General features: G+C 39.5%; 2 non-coding genes across 2 annotated transcripts; one reads left to right on the top strand and one right to left on the bottom strand.

The window, feature by feature from the left end:
- The first annotated feature begins 1,250 nt into the window (after positions 1-1,250).
- LOC148564106 (small nucleolar RNA R71) lies at positions 1,251-1,354 on the top strand. Its single transcript, XR_015885143.1, has one exon. It is a non-coding gene; the product is annotated as a small nucleolar RNA R71 (small nucleolar RNA).
- A 10,651-nt stretch (positions 1,355-12,005) lies between these two features.
- Positions 12,006-12,113, bottom strand: LOC148564105 (small nucleolar RNA R71). The gene has a single exon (XR_015884484.1). It is a non-coding gene; the product is annotated as a small nucleolar RNA R71 (small nucleolar RNA).
- Between the last annotated feature and the right edge of the window lie 5,364 nt (positions 12,114-17,477).

Here is a 17,477-nt window from a genome sequence, read left to right as displayed (position 1 = left end):
AAGGGATCTGAAAACTCCCAGGATCCTTCAATTTCTGGGGTAGTTTGTGCTGAATGATAGCACTACACTCTTCGGTTAGTATCATAGTCTCATTATTATTCCAGCTTCTCTTCTTAGTCATTAGTTCCTTCAAAAACTTGGCATAGAGTGGCATTTGTTCTATGGCTTCAGCAAAGGGTATGTTGATTTGTAGTTTCTTGAAGATTTCCAAAAATCTCAAGAACTGGTTGTCATCTTCCTTTTTCTTCAATAGCTGGGGATATGGAGCTCTTGAGATGTTCAGTTGTGGCATCCCTTTTTCTTTCGGCGGACTTGGCGTGGGAGGTTGAACTCCATCTTGCTCTTCTCCCTTTTTATTTGAGCCTTCTTCTTGTGGTTTTTGGGGCAGTTCCTTCAGTTCCTTCCCACTCCTAAGTGTGATAGCTTGACATTCCTCCCTTTCGCTTGAATTGGCATCATTGCAAAGGTTGTGGTTAGGAAGCTGCTTAAATAGATAGCCGATTTGTGTCTCCAATTTCTTGATGGCAGCATTTTGATTCTGCATATTTGACTGCACTTCCTCTCGAAATGCTTTACTGTTTCGAATGTCTTTGCATACTCCTTCAAGTAAGGTTTCAATATTAGAGAGCTTGTCATCAATTGAAGGGTGATTCGGAGCAGATGTGCTGTTTTGGTTTTGATAGGCATGTGGAGAAGTGTTGTTGTGGGGGTGTTGAGATGTCCTCTGTGTGAATTGTTGGTGAGCTGCATTGTTGTTGGAGTTGTAACATCTCTGGTCTTGGTTTTGATCTTGCTGACTTCCCCACCCAAAGTTTGGGTGGTTTCTCCATCCAGGGTTGTAGGTCTTGGAGTATGGATCATAGTTTTGCCTTGGTGAATTCCCAATGTAGTTGGCTTGCTCCTGACTACCCTCTGCTTCTTCATTCACTCCTTCTTGGGTTGTTGATGAAGTGGAGATTGCTGCTACTTGGTTCCTCTCCATCTTCTTGGTGAGGTCATCCAGTTGCTGGGTAATGAGCTTGTTTTGGGCCAACAGAGCATCTACATTGTTTAGCTCCATTACTCCTCTTGTGTTCCCTCTTTCGGAAGCATAGAAGTAGTCATTCTCTGCTACTGTTTCAATAACATCTATGGCTTCCTCAATAGTCTTCTTCTTGTTCAAAGATCCTCCGGATGAATGGTCTACGGCCTTCTTTGACTCATAAGAGAGCCCTTCATAGAAAATGTGCAGTTGCACCCATTCGTTGAACATGTCAGGTGGACACCTCCTTGTTAAGTCCTTGAACCTCTCCCATGCTTCATATAGAGTCTCACCATCTTGTTGCCTGAAAGTTTGAACCTCAGCTCTCAGCCTATTGATTCGTTGAGGAGGGTAAAATCTTGCTAAGAATTTGTTCACCACATCCTCCCAAGTTGTCAAGCTCTCCTTTGGGAAAGACTTCAGCCATTTGGCTGCTTTATCCTTAAGTGAGAATGGAAACAAGAGTAGTCTATAGGTGTCAGGATGAACACCATTAGACTTCACTGTGTCACATATCCTCAGGAAGGTGGTTAGATGTTGATTGGGGTCTTCTTGAACACCTCCTCCAAACGAACAGTTGTTCTGAACAAGGGTGATGAGCTGTGGTTTAAGTTCAAAGTTGTTGGCATGGATTGTTGGCTTTTGGATGCTACTTCTACAATTGCCTGGGTTTGGATTGATGTAAGAGCCCAAAAGTCTTCTATCCTCACCAGCATGATTTGCTCTACCTCCTCCCCCATGGTTGTGATCCTCTTCTTCATGATGGTTTTCCATGTTGTCTTCCATGTTTGGTTCAAAGAATTCCTCCTTTTCCTCAGCACCAACCACTTTCTTTCCTCTTGCCTCCCTCCTTAATCTAAGGAAGGTCCTCTCATGTTCAGAATCGAAGGAAGTTGAAGCCCCGCTTCTTCTCCCTGTCATACAACCATCAAGTGCAAGCAAGAAAAGATAGGTGCAGAAAGTATTTTTTTGTCAAAATTACTGTTAGTTGTGGGTGATGCAATATATCAAACAGTTAGTGGGTTAGCAAACAGAATTGAAAATAACAAAGAAAAACAAAAGAGTAGATAGGAAAGGGAAGAAGTTTAACTAAAACAGAAAGTAAATCACTCAAACAGAAAATGAAATTCACAAAATAAAAATGCTCAATCTAGTGATCTTCCAATTTAATCATTATTGATGCACAATCAATCCCCAGCAACGGCGCGATAAACTTGATGCGGGTGGAAACTGTCTCTCAACAAATTTCCTTCGGCAAGTGTACCGAATTTGTCGTCAAGTAAAAACTCACAATAGAGTGAGGTCGAATCCCACAGGGATTGATTGATCAAGCAACTTTAATTAGAAGAATGTTCTAGTTGAGCGAATCCAGAATTTGGGTTGAGAGTTGCAGAAAATAAAATGGCGGGAATGTAAATAACAGAAAAGTAAATGCTAAAATTAAAGGACTGGAAGTAAATGACTGAAAGTAAATTGCAGAATTGTAAATGGGAATGGGGGATTTGCTCATAAAAGTAAATGGCAGAAATTAAAGAGAATGGGTAAGATCAGAGATGGGGAGTTCATTGGGCTTAGGAGATATTGCAATCCTACGGATCAAGTTCATTTTCATCTCTTCCTCAATCAATGCACTCATTGATCTCCTTGGCAATCTTAATTGATTGAATTACAAATTCAATCTCTCAAATCTTGATCAATAGCCAATTCCTTGGTCAATTGCTCATGAGAAGAGATGAAATATGGTCACTGATTATACCACATGCATTTCCCAAATCAAGTATTGAGAGGGTTATAGTCACATACCCATCCAAACCCAATTTGGTCCAGCATGAGAAAGCATTTCTAGCTTGATCTCTTCATTCCTCTTTCAAGGTTCAAAAGAGATCTAAGTTTGAATAGCTTCTTTTCCAAGATAACTACCCAATTGGATGAAGATCGAAAGCTTTCAAGTAAAATCAAGAGAAAAGATAGAAGAAGAATAATGAAAATTAGTATTGATCCATCAAATTACAACAGAGCTCCCTAACCCAATGAAAGGGATTTAGTTGTTCATAGCTCTAGAAAATGAAAACAAAGATGGAGAATACATCATAAAACTAGAAAATGCAGAGAAGGTAAAATACAGAGAGTAGTTCTTTTTTCCAACTTTTTGAACCCCCTCAACAATTCAAAGCTACTCCTATATATACTACTTTTCTCAGCTTCTGGTTGGCTCTTCAAGTCTTGGGCCTTTGGATCTTGAGTTTGAAGCAGTTCTCTTCTTTATTTGGGCTTGGCTTTACTTGCAGAGAGAAAGTGTGAAGTGGGCAGAGACTTTAGCTCAAGACGTTAGGGGTGTTAACGTTTAGTGAAAATATGAGTTCGAGAACGTTAGTGACAATCAACTTTCTCACTAATGTTCCTAAGTAAAAGCCACGTTAACTTCAACGTTAGTGGCACAAATGTTGCCACTAACGTTGCCTCTAAGTCCTTCACACACGTTATTGAGACTTAACATTCCCAATAACTTTGAAAAGCCACCTTTGTTCCCACGTTAGAGCCCACGTTAACTTAGTTAACGTGGCTCTTTAACGTGGGCTTGCCATCCTTTGAGAACGTTAGTGCCACTCAACATTGTCACTAACGTTCCAAGGTGCCCCTATGTCTCACGTTAGAGTCCACGTTAACTAGGTTAACGTGGCTTCTAACGTGGCCATGCTTAGCCATCCCCAACGTTAGTGACAATGTTGAATGTCACTAACGTTGGCATTTCTTTCACTCATCAATGTTAGCTTCCACGTTGACTGAGTTAACGTGGCTCCTTGGGGGTTATGTGGTTGCTTCCAATGTTAGTGACAATGTTGGGTGTCACTAACGTTGTCGACCATTCTTGCTTCTTACGTTAGCTCCCACGTTAACCAAGTTAACGTGGGAGTTAACGTGGTATGTTTCTCCTTAGGCCAACATTAGTGACAATGTTGAATGTCACTAACGTTGGCGTTTCTTCCCCCTTTTAACGTTAGAGGCCACGTTAACTAAGTTAACGTGGACTCTAACGTGGCCACTTGTGAGCATTTGCCAACGTTAGTGATAATGTTAAGTGTCACTAACGTTGGCTCAACTTCCCCTCTCCCATTAGAGTTCATGTTAACTTTGTTAACGTGACTCTTAACGTGGTCAATGATGGCTTTGAGAGCGTTATTGGCAATCACTTTTCTCATTAACTTTGCAAGTTACCTCCTATTCCTTGCTTCCTTTGGTCCTGAAATCAAGCAATAGAGTGCATCAAAGTTCTAGTACAAGTCATGGGTAATGCAGCATACAATTTTCACTAAACTCATGCAAAATCCTCATGAAATAATGTAAAATGCACAACGTATGCTTGAATCGAGGTGTAAGTGAATATCTACCCAAAACTAGCTTATTTCCTAAGAGAATGCATGAAACTAACCTAAAAACAGTAAAGAAAAGGTCAGTGAAACTGGCCAAGATGCCCTGGCATCAACTATCTTAAGGGAGTTCTAATTCTAAACAAACATCGCTATCCCACAGCCTTCACCAACCTATCCTCCATGCGATCCCATTGCCACCGCCTTCCAAACCTCCTCAATCCCAGCAGAAAGCACAATTAATAACAATGCAAGTAATTCACAAGTAACAACATACAAGGCAATTAGATCAAGTAAGCAAATAGACATGTTATTCAATTAGGCATACAATTAAGAGTCGGCAAAGAAAACAAACATATAGGAAATGCATATGATGAATACCTGCCCTACTGGCTGTGATATCACATTGTCGGTTCAACTGCCAACCCGACACATCTCCTTGGAGACGTCGCCCTTCCGATTACTCATATGGGAACCCTCGAGATATAGTGCCCGGATCACTGTCCAGGTACCGGCGCTTGTACGCTCTATAGGTCCGAAGGGATGCGAGCGGGATACACTTGCCACAGACCTCACATCTCAACGCAAGCGGGACGAACCACCGCCCTTACGCCACTGCCACTACCTCGACAGGTGGGATCCAACCGCTGTCCCTGCCGGGCGCATAGCGTCTCATATTCTCAGTGAAAACAATATTTCAGTGATTTTCGAAAAACATTTTCAGTATACAGAGATCCATCGTCTCAATCCGAGTCCTCGACTCGTCTCAACCACTGTCTCTTTCATAACTCAATTTCCAAGGTCAAAAGTTCATCATTCCTTATCTCATATATCACTCATCCTCCACCCAACGTCAAATCATTTCTCAGCATGCCAGAATTCTAAGCCTCCATTTTCTAATTTATTATAAAACCAAGTTCTAGAAACCTTAAGTTACATCCCATGTTTCAATACTCAAAATTAAGCCCATAAGTTTTAACATGATATTTTAGAAGCTTACAACCATGTTGGGAAGGTAGAATAGTTGAAAACAAATAAATTTTTGAGAAATAGGACGTGTGTGGCTGCACAAGGGTTTGTGCATGCGCACACTCCTGAGAGTTTTGAAATGCGTGCGTACACACAGGGGTGTGCGTATGCACAGGTGTAAATTTTACAAGGATCTGTGCACTCGCACAACCTGTGCCAGCGCCCCTAACAGACTGACCTTTTCGATGTGTGCGTCCATACAAACCTGTGCGTCTGCACAGGTTGAAGTTTTTCCTTGGATATGCGTGCGCACAAGCTGTGCTGGTGCTGCGAATAGAACGCACTTCCTTGCCTGTGCGTGCGCACAGGTGTGTGCGTGCGCACAGGTGTGTGCGTCTGCACAAGTCGAAATACTTGTAGGGGTGTGCGTCCGCACGAGAGTGTGCGCCCGCACATATCAGCAAATATTGAAATTCTGCAACTTTGCAGAATTTCAGATTTTTAACACCAACTTTGAAGGATCATAACTTCCTCTACAAAGTTTCAATTTTTACAAATTTTATATCAATTTAAAGAGTTTTCAAGGATCTTTAATTATAAACAAATTTCAATCAATTTTGAAAATAGAGGCAAAAGTTATGATCGAGCAAAGTTCACCAAAAACTCAATTTTGCCAAACTTTACAACTTACACAATTTCTTACCATACACATCCCAAACCATACCATACCATCCAAAACTCCATTTTTCATCAAAATGTACCTATTGTATCATAATACACCAACCTTATCACATTCTCCTTCTCATTTTATTACTTTCAATTCCAACATCAACCATATAATACTTATGATCAAAATCACCATCACACTCACCTTTTCATAAGTCATCATACTACAATTATCATAAGGAACCAACTTCCAATCCATATATTCATTCAATATCAACATATCATTAAAATTCATCACAATCAACCCAACAATCATCAATTCATCATCATATAACACACCATCCATCATTTCAGTTCAACCTATCTTATTGGTCACTAGCCTATGTGTCCATGAATATTATATACTACATAGAGGAAACCAAAACTATACTTTGGCCGATTCCCCTTTATGCACCCAAATTCCAACTTAGCACAAACAAGCTTCCAACCACAATCCAAGCTTTCAAATCCACTCCAATAAGCACAATTAAGTTCCAAGAGCTCCTAAAGCCACAATAATCAAACTATATACATATAAATCACCTCAAATCAACCTAGGGTTCCAATCATACATAAATTCACAAAGGTTTAGTGGCCCTTACCTTCTTCAACAGATTTACTAGCAAGAATCCAAGGCTAAGTAAGGATTAGAGCAAACCTAAACACCAAGAATCACAAAAACTCATTTAGGCACAAACCCTAAGTACCCAAAATTTTCAAGAGAGAAACTGGGAAGATTTCGTGATTACCTTGAAGGTTTCTTGGGTGGGTTTTGTAGAGCTCTTCACAAGAAACGCGTAGCCGTAAACGGCACGGCGATCGGAGCTCTCTAGCTCAAGATATGAGCTTTGGAAGTTGACAATGAATAGTAACCATTGGGTTTCTCCCTTCTCTTTTCAGCATGTATGAGTGTGTTTGTTCGTGTGTTATGCTGAAATGGGTTCATTAATGAACCTTTTATATGTTGGGCTTGGGCCCAACTTGGAAAAACTATAAATCCTCAAATTTTCACTCTAACTTTTCGAAGTCTAATTTGGGCAATATTAATTACTTAATTAACCGGTTGATTAGTTGCGGTTCTTACACACTTAGCGCGAATGCTACGTTCTTCTCTAGAGCGCTGAAGGCGACATGTACGCGTGGGTAACGCGTACGTGTCACAAGTGTAAATGCTGAAGGTCACGTGTACGCGTGGGTGACGCGTGCGTGTGGGTGTAAATGCACTCTGCTCTCCAAAAGAACGCTACGCTCTCCTGGAAGCAAAATTCTGATTTAATTAACTTCACTGCAAGTCCATTTAAACTTCAAGCAAGCAGAGCCCATTAACATCACTTAATCAAAGGCACAAAAAGCATCTAGAATAGGAATTTTCATTTAATTGTAATTTGTTTTCAATTTCATTTCAATTTGTAATTTAGGAAAGCCTATATAAAGGCTTTAGTTTCATATTTGAAAAAGGAAGGTTCAGTCAGTACAGTAGGAGTAGAGGCTGGAGGATTAGAGACTCCAGAGCTCTCTTGGAGGATTAGAGACTCTAGAGAGCTTAGCTTAGGATTTTATTTTGATACACTTTTTCTTTTCTGCACTTTTACATTTCAGTTGTATTGAATTCAGTTTAGCTTATGCAATTTCAATTTCTTACACTTCTCTTCTGCAATTTTCCTTTCTGCCAAGTTTACATTTCCATTCCTATTGAGCTTGATTTACTTTCATGCAATTTATATTTCCTGCAAGTGTTCTTAGAGCAATGATAAATTGAACCCCACTTAATTAGGGGAGGAGCTCTATTACAGTTCACATGATTGAGTGAACTTCTTCTTTTTCTCAATCCGGTTGGGTAGCTATAGGATATCCTCTGTTTTGCTTGAGATTCATTCACTCTGGAAGGGGGTTCGAATCTATTGAATGCTTGTGTGAGCCTCAAAAGGGAAATCATAGGCATTAGAATTGGGACTCTATCCTTCACAATTCTCTTGACCAACACTATTCGGGAGGAACTGAGGTCTTGAGAATTTGTGTGGCTTATGGATAAGAGAACATGCTTAACCTCTTCTCATGACAATTGAATCAAGGAATCGGCAAGATTGATTGTGATTAGAGAGATTGGGTTGCCAAGGAATTGGGATCCAATCAATTACAATCTGCCATATATATACTCATATGATTGAGAAAGAAGTTGAGACCCATTTGATTCATGGTGGATTATGATATCTCCAATCCCTAATGAATCTATCTTTCTGTTGTTCTTCATTTTTGTTGCCTTGAGTTTCATTTAATTGCTTTGAGTTCACTGCTTCCTTTAATTTCCTAGCACACAATTCCCATTTACATTTCCAGTAATTTACTTTTCATGCAATTTAAGTTTCTTGCCATTTAAGTTTCTGTCAATTTACATTCAACAATTTACAATTCTTGCAATTTACATTCTGTTTGTTTAATTTCACTCAATTCATAAATTTTAGCTTAACTAGACATATCACCTCACTAAAGTTGCTTGATCCATCAATCATCATGTGGTCGACCTCACTCCAAATGAGTTTTATTACTTGATGTGACTCGGTATACTTACTAGTTAGTTCATACATGTGAAATCTAATTTTTGCGTATCAACACTTAACTGGGTGAACCCTTTCGGATTGTGATTCAGCTTTGCTAGAATCCCCAGATAGAGGTGTCCAGAGTTTTTAAGCACACTCTTTTTTGCTTTGGATCACGACTTTAACTGCTCAGTCTCAAGATTTTTACTTGACACCTTCACACCACAAGCATATAGTTAGGGACACTATTGCTTTGGAGTGCTTAGGCTAAGATTTTGTTTCTTTTAGGCCCTCATAACCATTGATGCTCAAAGCCTTGGATCCTTTTACCCTTGCCTTTTGCTTTAAAGGGTTATTGGCTTTTTGCTCTTGCCTTTTGGTTTAAAGAGGTATTGGCTTTTTCTGCATTTTATTTCTTTTTCTGCTTTTTTTTTGCATATTTTTTTTCGCATAAATTGCTATTTTTGCTGCTTTTTCTTGCTTCTTGAATCAATTTCTTTTGATTTTTCAGATCACCAATAATACTTGTCCTTTTTTATCATTCTTTCAAGACCAACATTCTTTAACTCCAATTTCAAATATGCACTGTTCATTCATAAATTCAGAAAATAAAAGCAATGCCACCACATCAAGATAATTGAACTATTCTTAAGATAAACTTGAAATTCATGAATCTTAATTTTCTTTTACAAATAAAATTTTCTTTTAAGCAAGATGAGAGTTATATGGAACATTTGATAACTTTAGGACATAGATAGAAATGATCATGCAATAAGAACACGAGAACAGACAATAAAACATAATGAAAAACAGAAAAATGACATAAAGCAAGGGTTGATGGAACGGGACCACCTTAATGATGGCGACTACCACTTTCTCTAGAGAATCCAATAGAGCGCTTGATGTCTTCAATGTCACGCCTTGTCTCTATTGTTCTTCCCTCACAGCTCTTTAATCTTCTATAATTTCTATGAGGATGGTGGAATGCTCCTGATGCTCCATCCTCAGCTGATTCATGTTAGAGCTTAATTCTCCTACAGAAGTATGCCATTGATTCCAATAGCTTTGAGGAGAAAAATACATCCCTTAAGGCATCCCAGAGATCTCATGTTGAGGCAGCTCCACATGCTCATGTTGCGGTTCATGTGCCAACTCTCTAGTATGCTCCATCCTTCTTTTAGTGATAGGCTTGTCCTCCTAAATTGGAGTGTCACCTTCTATGACAATTCCAGCTGAATTGTATAGGTGACAGATAAGATGAAAGAAAGCAAACCTTGCTTGGATAGGGGGCTTATCCGCCACTTTGTACAACTCTCGAGGTATCACCTCATGTACTTCCACCTCCTCTCCGAACATGATTGATAAACCACTATTTTATGGTTTATATTGTGTTTAATTGTGTGGTTTTGTCATGATCCTTGCCCACTTATTCATCAATTTAGCATGCATTTAGATTTCCTTCCTAAATTCAGTACATGTTTGAAAATTGCTTCCTAGAGACTTTAATTAATTACTTTTAATTCTCCTTTATTCCATTCAATGTCGTGATCTGTGTGTCAAGTGTTTCAGGCCTTATAGGGCATGAATGAGATGGAGATTGGAGAGGAAGCTAGCAAAAATAGAAGGAACACAAGAATTTGAGGAGATAACCAGTGAGAAGTGACGCGGTCGCATGGCTCACGCGACCGCGCGAAGGAGCGCAAATCGCAGCGACGCGGCCGCATGGCTTGCGCGGCCGCGCGGATTGGAAAGCGCAAGCGACGCGTCCGCATGGATGACGCGATCGCGTGACATGTGCGATCTGCATAATCTGCAGAATTCGATGGGGGCGATTTATTTCGGCCCAGTTTTTGGCCCGGAACAGCAGACTAGAGTCAGAGAATATGCAAAAACAAGAGACATTCATTCAGTAGTTTTAGATCTAGTTTTTTCACTATCTTAGGTTTTTCTCTCTAGTTTTTAGGATTTTAATTTTCAATTGATCTTAGCATTGGAACATTGAGAAGAGTTATTTCCTCATCAAGACTTCATCACTCTAGTTTGTTCTCTTATCTTGGTTTTATTCTTCCATGTTCTTTGTTATGTTCAATTTTGTCATTCAGATACTTTTATGATTAATTAATGCAAGGATTATTTCTCTTTAATTTAATTTCAATTCCAATAATCATGTCTTCTTTTAATTCCCTTTTATGTGCCATGGATTCTTTATTTACAATGCGTGAGTAGTTTCATTACTTGATAGGGAGTTGATTAAAAGGAATTCTTGAGTTGGAAGGATTGAAGGAGAAATTTATAGTTGGGTTAAATGTTGGATTGCTATCCTGCCACCAACGCCAATCCCTTTGAACTAAGTGGGTTGTAACTCGTGAATAGATCTGGCAGTCCAACTTGTTTGACTTTCCCTTACCTAGTAAAGGATAACCAAACAGAGTAACCGTTAATTATAAATCAATCTTCAAAATCACTCCATCAATGATAGAGATTCTAACTAATCAATTCCTAGTCAAGGCTTTTATTTATATTATTTAAAATTCATCAATTTAAATCCCAATTTACTTAGCTCAACTTCTTGGAACATCTGATTAATAAAACAGCACACTTTTCTGCAACTCGTAATTTTAATTTAAACTCTCTGTGACATATTTCTAAATTGATAGGCAGATTTTCGGTGAGTTAAGAACTATACTTGCAACGTAACCATTTTGATAAATTTTTAATTCACCAGCTTCTGCTTCCCATCAATTTTTGGTGCCATTGCCGGGGAGTTGCAATAGAGTGCTAATTTTATTAATTAGAATTTATTTATTTGAATTTTATTTAATTTAGCTACTATGAGCTGCACGTTTCTTCCGTCAAATGACGCGTTCACTTCCTGATCCGTGCTTGCTAATATTCGATCCTGAAATTGAAAGGACTATTTCACGAATAAGGCGAGAACAACGTAGGTTAGCCCACTCTGAGGGCGGATCTGAAAGTGAATCTGAGGAAGAAACCAGCCCCCGTTCTACTGATTCGGTTGTTTTACGTGCAGAAAACATGGCAGCTAGAAGAGTTACCATTCAGGAGGAAGGAGCTCCTGATTTTACAATGCAACTGTTTCACGCGCATCATCCAGCGGTAGCTACAGATTTTGAGATAAAGACCGCACTGCTAAATTTGATGCCCAAGTTTCATGGCCTACCTGCTCAAGAGCCTATCAAGCACTTGAGAGATTTCCAAGCAGCCTGTTCTACTGTCAGGCGTGATGGCACTGATGAAACTTCAATTCTGCTGAAAGCTTTTCCGTTCTCACTTGAGGGAAAAGCAAGAGAGTGGTACTACACTCAACCTCTAGCAAATGTATCCAACTGGGATACACTCAGAAAGGAGTTTCTGGAGAAATTCTTTCCATCTGAAGTTACTGATAAACTGAGGAAGGATATCTCTACAATTGTTCAGGATGATAATGAGACTCTCTTTGAATATTGGGAGCGCTTCAATAATCTTCTGGAAGCATTCCCCCACCACATGATTGACAAGATCATGCTACTCAGCTATATCACACAAGGTATGAGGCCCCAAGACAAGACCACATTAGAAAGTGCCAACAATGGGTCTATGAAGAAGTACAAGACCACTGATGAAGCAAGGTCGTTCAAAAGCCATTGTAGAAGTATCTTCTGGCATAGAGACTGCTGCTCTAAATCGAAGCATCTGTGAGATGACCAACCTGCTGAAGCAAATGCAGTTGAATCAACAAGCTCAGTAAACTCAACCGCAGCAAAACCAACAACTAGTTCCACAAAAAATTTGCGGAATTTGTGCTGATTACAACCATTACACTGATGAATGCCCGCAGCTCCAACAAGAAGACAACATGGTGGCATCCACTCACAACTTCTATGACCGCCTCAACCAAGGGTACAATCAAAGTGGAAATAATAACCATGGATGGCAGGACAATTCAAACCAAAATTGGAGAGACAACAATAATAGGGGAGGCAGAGATAATCAGGGAAATCAGAGGTGGAATAATAACAACAACAGGCAGCAAAATCAACCTTACCGAGCACCTCACCTAAGGCAAAACCAAGGACCACCGAACAATTAGCAGCAAACCTCTCAGTTTACTCATTCTTCTGTATCTTCTAATGAAGATTTATTACAAGCTTTTGAGAAAAGACAACTGGCCATGGAAAATACCATCGTGAACAATATTAACGCCAGTCTGAATGGTTTCACCTCTACTCTACAAGCTTTATTGACACAACTTGGTTCAGCACAAAATTCCAGTAACCAACCTTCAAGCACCATTGGAATCCCCACTCAACCATTACCCAATCCGAAGGGAGGCATTAATGCCATCACCCTGAGGTCTGGAACCACACTGCAGGAGAGGAATCAGGAGGAACCAAGCTCACCAGAATACGCCTCAGCTGAAGAGGTGGTAGAAATCGAAGATGTTGAAGAGGAAGAGGATATACAGGACATGGCTGAAGAAGAGATAGCTCAACCACAGGAAGAAGCACCAAAAGGCACAGGCACCACAGAAAACACCACCCCCATTCCATTTCCACAACTTGCAAGGAAGCCCAGGAAGCAGCTGGAACCTAATCTTAAAATGGTAGAAATATTCAAAAAGGTTGAGGTAACTGTTCCCCTTTTTGATGTCATTCAGCAGGTACCTAAATATGCAAAGTTTCTAAAAGACTTATGTATCCATAAAGACAAAATTAATGAATTAGAAACTATTCCTTTAGGTAGTTCTATATCTGCTTTAATGGGAGGATTACCTGAAAAATGTAGTGATCCAGGTCCTTGCATAGTTAGTTGTACTATTGGTGGTGTAGTAATTTATGATTGCATGTGTGATTTAGGAGCATGTGTCAGTATAATGCCTTTGTCTATATATGATGTTTTAAGGCTCCCTCCCTTAAAAAGGTCGGCAGCTCGTTTTGTGTTAGCAGATAAAAGCATTATCACAGTGGCTGGAGTTGTTGAAGATGTTTTGGTGAACATTAAAGGGCTCACATTTCCCACTGATTTTTACATCTTAGAGATGCCCCATAATGATTCAGATAAGCCATCATCCATCTTACTTGGAAGACCATTCCTGAAGACATCAAAATTCAAATTAGATGCCTTTTCAGGAACATACTCCTTTGAAATAGATGGCCGCATAGTAATCTTCAATCTGAATGGAGTCATTGACAACCCCCTAGAAGATCGTTCTATCTTACAGTGTGATGTCATAGACGAGAGTGTGGCTGAAGTTCAAAAAGAAGAGTTTGAAGAGAGGCACACTGGACAAGGTCCAAGTGTGGGGACCCTCTTAACTGACAATGAGGACACTTCGCCATTTTCGCAAGCCCTAGATAATTCAGAGCCTACCCATGATCAAAAGTTGGAATTGAAACCTCTCCCTCCACATCTCAAATATGCTTACCTTGAGGATGAGCAGAAGCTTCCGGTTATTATTGCAAGAGAACTGACTTCTCAACAAGAAGAGCAGTTACTTGATGTGCTGAGGAAGCATAAGAAAGCAATTGGGTGGAGTTTGGCAGACATAGTGGGAATTGACCCTCAAGTATGCGAGCACAGAATATTTTTAGAAGAGGGAGCAAGACCTGTCCGTCAACCCCAGAGAATATTGAATCCCACCATCTTGGAAGTTGTCAAAAAGGAAGTGACCAGACTATTGGAGGCTGGTATCATATATCCCATTTCAGACAGTGAATGGGTAAGCCCAGTACAAGTGGTGCCCAAAAAGTCCAGAGTCACTACCGTGAAGAATGAGCATGGAGAGCTCATAGCAACTAGAGTTCAGAATGCTTGGAGAGTCTGCATTGATTACAGGCATCTTAACCAAGCTACCCGTAAGGATCACTACCCACTTCTATTCATTGATCAAATGCTGGATCGCCTGTCAGGTAAATCACATTATTGCTTTTTAGATGGTTACACAGGTTATTTCCAGATTCATATAGCTCCTGAGGATCAGGAAAAGACTACTTTTACATGTCCTTTTGGGACTTATGCTTATAAGAGAATGCCCTTTGGCTTGTGCAATGCACCAGCTACTTTCCAAAGGTGCATGATAAGTCTTTTCTCTGATCTTATTGAGGACTGTATGGAAGTTTTTATGGACGATTTTAGCGTTTATGGTGATTCTTTTAACCTTTGCTTAGATGGATTATCCAGAGTATTAGATAGATGTGTTGATACAAACCTTGTATTGAATTTCGAAAAATGCCACTTTATTGTAAAGCAAGGGATTGTATTAGGACATGTGGTATCTAATAATGGCATTTCTATAGACCCAGCAAAGGTGAATGTTATTTCTAGTTTACCTTACCCCTCTTCTGTGAGGGAAGTCCGTTCGTTCCTTGGCCATGCAGGTTTCTACAGGAGATTTATTAAGGACTTTAGTAAGGTGGCACTTCCCTTATCCAGATTACTGCAGAAGGACATTGAGTTCGAGTTCAGTGAAGATTGCAAACAAGCATTTGATAAGCTGAAGACTGCTCTAACTCAAGCCCCAATTGTGAGAGGACCTGACTGGAGCCAGCCGTTTGAAATCATGTGCGATGCTTCCAACCATGCAGTAGGAGCAGCGCTGGCTCAGCATGAAGGTAAGGATCCTTTTGTTATTGCCTATGCGTCTTTGACTTTAGACACTGCCCAGTCCAATTATACTACTACTGAGAAAGAGCTACTTGCTATTGTTTTCGCTCTGGATAAATTCCGAGCTTATTTACTTGGTACTAGAGTAGTAGTGTATTCGGACCATGCAACTCTAAAGTATTTATTAGCTAAAAAGGAATCCAAACCAAGACTTACACGTTGGATACTACTGTTACAAGAATTTGATTTAGAAATAAAGGATAGGAGTGGTAATCAAAATTTAGTAGCGGACCACTTGAGTCGCCTTGAACATATTAAGGATGATTCTACTCCTATAGATGATAATTTTCCTTTTGACAACCTGCAAGCAGTATCTGAGTTAGTCCCTTGGTACGCACCAGTTGCTAATTATTTAGTTAGCCGCACATTTCCTCCACATTTCTCTAAACATCAAAGAGACAAGCTGAAAAGCGAGTCTAAATATTACATATGGGATGACCCATATTTATGGAGATGTGGCGCTGACCAGATAATTAGACGATGTGTACCTCAATCAGAATTCCAGTCCATTTTAGAGGCCTGTCACTCATCTGAGAGTGGAGGACACTTTGGCCCTCAAAGAAGAGCTAGAAAGATCCTAGACTGCGGATTCTGGTGGCCTACTCTTTTTAGAGATGCTGCTGAGTTTTGTAAATCTTGTCACCCATGCCAGAAATTTGGTAACATATCCAAGAGGGATGAGATGCCTCAACAATATATGCTTTTCTATGAAATTTTTGATGTCTGGGGCATTGACTTCATGGGTCCATTTCCAAATTTTAGTGGATATTTTTATATTTTGTTAGCTGTGGATTATGTTTCCAAATGGGTGGAAGCAATTCCCACCCGCACTGATGATGCTAACACTGTTGTTTCCTTTGTGAGAAACCATATCATATGCCGCTTTGGATCACCACGAGCGATCGTGAGCGATCAAGGCACCCATTTTTGTAATAGGAGACTAACAGGATTGATGAAGAAGCATGGGATAATCCATAAAGTTGCCACAGCTTACCATCTCCAAACTAATGGGCAAGCCGAGGTGTCAAACAGAGAAATTAAGCGTATCCTACAGAAGATAGTGAAGCCTCATAGAAAAGATTGGAGCACCAGACTACAAGATGCACTGTGGGCATATAGAACAGCATACAAGACACCCATTGGGATGAGTCCCTTTCGCTTAGTTTATGGAAAAGTGATGGTATTTTTGTGGAAAACTGAATTTTCCAAAACACCTAAAACTCACCGGCAAGTGTACCGGGTCGTATCAAGTAGTAAAACTCACTTAGAGTGAGGTCGATCCCACAGGGATTGATGGATTAAGCAACTTTAGTGGGTGATTAGTTTAGTCAAGCTAACATTTAAGTGAAATTGGGTGAAACTTGCAGCAACAGAATATAAATGACAAGGAGTTATAAATTACAGAAAGTAAATGAGCAAAAAAAACTTAAAGAGCAAGAAATGTAAATTGCAAGAATCTTAAATGACAAGAAATGTAAATTGCATGAAATAACAAGGGGAGTGGGTGCTGGGAAATTAAAGGAAGTAGTAAGCAGAACTTAGAACAATTGCAGAAAAATTAACTTGCATGAAAAGTAAAATAGAAGCAATAATTCAAGCAACTGGAAATCTAAATTGCAAGAAGATTAAAAGGGACTGGGTGCTGGGAGCAATATAAATAGCGAGACAAAATTTTAGTGAATAAGAACTTAGAGCAAATGTAGGAACTGTAAATTGGAAGCAATGCAACAGAAAGTAAAAATGCTTGAAGAATGAAAACAGGAAAGCAATGCTTAATTTGTAGCAAATTAAAAGGATGTTGAAGATCTCAGGAGTGGAAGAGACTAGAAAACAAGTCTAGATCTCAAGTCCTTCCTTGATCCAACAAGAGAATAATTGCAGAAAAGTAAAAGAACAGATTGTAGAAGAAGAAGATTTAAAACAGCAGATGAAATTTGAATTATGCAGTAAAAGAACAAGAGAGAATTCAAGGTGAGATTGAAATAGAATTTCTTCAATTCTCCACCCAAAATTCAAAACAACAATGAAAACTAAAGAGAGAGTTCTCAAATGGAGCCAGCCCCTATACCCTCCAATGGAGCTCTCCTCCCGTCTCCCACAAAGATGAAAATGATGCCTTTATATAGGCTTTATAAAATGAAAATGAAAAATGAAATGAAAAACAAATTACAATTAAATGAAATTCCTAATTTATCTAATCCTTGTGCCATTGAG

This window comes from Arachis ipaensis, chromosome B5 (assembly GCF_059453495.1).
Source record: "Arachis ipaensis isolate K30076 ecotype BB chromosome B5, ASM5945349v1, whole genome shotgun sequence".
NCBI lineage: Eukaryota > Viridiplantae > Streptophyta > Magnoliopsida > Fabales > Fabaceae > Arachis > Arachis ipaensis.
Note: the sequence above shows the minus strand (reverse complement) of the source record. Positions and strands in the feature narration are given on the sequence as shown.